Source organism: Protopterus annectens, chromosome 1.part0, assembly GCF_019279795.1.
Source record: "Protopterus annectens isolate FY-2018-M chromosome 1.part0, PAN1.0, whole genome shotgun sequence".
NCBI classification, from domain to species: domain Eukaryota; kingdom Metazoa; phylum Chordata; order Ceratodontiformes; family Protopteridae; genus Protopterus; species Protopterus annectens.
The window spans coordinates 956,869,861-956,872,545 of NC_056725.1; positions in this window are offsets into that span (position 1 = coordinate 956,869,861).

A 2,685-nucleotide genomic window follows, 5' to 3' on the forward strand; every position below is an offset into this window, starting at 1 on the left:
CATATTTAAACGACGCTTACCAGCACTGGGCAACTCATATTCCCGCTAACGTGTGCTAAACATGATCTGATGACCTGCATCTGACATTCATTATTTGTGCCTTCGGGATTACGTTAAATCCCTTGCAGGACATGGGACTGGGAACATGCACAAGGGTCACTGCATTTACCACTTGGCCATCTAGGATTTGTACACGTGTTATGGCATTTTGTATGTGGAGTATACTATGGCTGTTACTCCATACTGCACTCACATGGGTAACTCAGTTAGTTTACATATGGATGAGTCCAATTACTGGTATGTCCATGTGATGTTTACTGGATGTGCTCCAGCATTGGGTATGTATATCACAGTGAGCCACACATGATAATGTGCTACACCTTCAAACTACCGTAGATGCAGCATGCTGGGGTGACGAATACCTGTCATGGGTACACCCCATGCCTTAACACAACATCCATGATTACATTATGTGGAGCCCCTCATTAACGCAGCAGAGAATCTGTGCAGAGTGTGTGCAGAACAGTGCTTACACACATGTGATCCTGCCATTGCCCCTGCTCCACTGAGTAACAGTTGGTCACTCAATGTTGTGGTGACAGCAGACACTGTTTGCCTCATTTGGTGTATGACCTCTGACAATTGGGCGTGTACGTACCGATGTACCTAGGAACCTATACACACAGCACCAACATATGCTGATAGGCGCATGTACTGTTCAGGTGTTGACATTCTTTGTTCCAATAACTGTTGTGTGTACATTGTTTGAGGGCTGCTTATGTAGGATTCACACAGTAGGCCACCTATACATTACAATTTACAGGTGGATGTGTGTGTGTGCCATCTATTTTACTGTGTGTGCAGGTGGAGAGGTGTGTCAGTCCATAGGGGCCTACACTGTCAGAGTATGTGCTATACGTTCCCTCTTTGCCAAGGCATAGGCATATTGGGCATGCCTCCATCTGCCTACTGGGGCTGGCACAGGGTGTTCGTGGTCTGAATCCAACTGTGCCTGTGATTGCCTTGGCAATTGCAGTGGGCTATGAGGGCCTTCACCATTTTGTCCATGCTGCAGCTATTTCCGCAGGATCATAATATGTAGCATGGCACATACTGTGAAGATGTGGGCACACGTGCCTGGAGAGTACTGCAAGGCTCCACCAGATGTGTCCAAGCAACGGAACCGTGATATCAGCATCACAAACACATGCTCTATGATGATTCTGGTTTGTGAGTGTGCCTCATTATGGCGTTCTTGCATGGGTGTGTGTGCATTTCTGATGGGAGTCATCATCCACGGCTCCAGTGCATAGCCAGCATCCCCCACAAGGTGGCCATGTGGGATGTCCCCCCTGACAAATACCTGATACAGCTGTGAGGCATGCCAGATGTGGGAGTCATGGTAGCTTCCAGGGCTGCCAGCACACACATCCATGATAATGCCCTGGGCATTGCACATGACCTGGAAGTTGATGGAGTGGAATCCCTTGTGGTTTATGTAGCGCCTACCATGCTCACCGGGTGGTGACTTCATATGTATGTGCGTGCAGTCTATGACACCCAGTACCTCTGGGTAGTGTGCCACATGGTGGAAGTGACGCATATTGTTGGCCAACTCCTCCTGAGTTTGGGGGAAGTATATATGCTCATTGGCATGTGATAACATGGCATTCAGGAACTGGTGTAGTACCCTGGATGCTGTTGCCTGTGAGATCCCCATTATATCTCCAGTTGGCCTTTGAAAGGTACCTGTGGCTAGTATTCACAAGCTTACACATATCTTCATGTCCACTGGGATGGGTTCCCCTCTGTTGTTTCTGGTTTTCAGGCGTGGCCAGCACAGCTGAACTATTTGCTATAAGATGTCCCTGTCCACCCTGGAACGCTCTACTATCTCCAGATCATGTAGCCCCTGGTAGGTTACCCTTGGTCTGAACACTCTTCTCCTCCTCTGGGGCCTGCGTTGGTTGTTAGCATCATCCTCCACAACACTGTCAGTCTCTAACACATGGTAATGAATCACAGCTATGGCAGCTCCCAACATGTACATTTTAAAAACTCCCTGTCTGTTTACACCTATGGTGCAGTGTTTGGGAATACACAGGTGTGTGTAGGGTGCTTTCACACTTTATACTATTGTGCTTTGAACACCGATGATGTCATAGGGTGTGTATGTATGATCATAGCTACAGGGTATCATATGTATTTTACTACAGGTACTACTATTGTGGTGCCTTTGGTGTTGATTTACATTTGGCTGCCATAGATTACCTCTTGCCCTTCCCTTTACATTTCTTCACGTTTCACCTACCATTTTCTGGCATGCATCCAGCAGCCTGCTTTCATTTGTACTTTCCTAGACCTGGCTTATCTTGCGTAATGTGTTCTATTGCCAGTCTACTGTAGGTTTGCTTTGCTCTGCTATGACAGTTCTCCTTTCTTTGCAATCCGATGCCTCCCCTATCCTGTTTTGCAGGTTTCTGCGAGCAGACTTGTCAGCTGCCATTGATTGCCCGCTGTGAGTTAACAGGTGTTAATTGCTCAGTTGTACTCCAATTACCCTACTGCAGCATTTCCTTCTTTTCTTCCCCTGACCTTCCTGTTTGTGCTATGGTTCATGGCACGTGCATCCGCTTACCGGGGTTCAGGCACGTTTTCATCCCCGTACACATGCTCTTTCGGGCA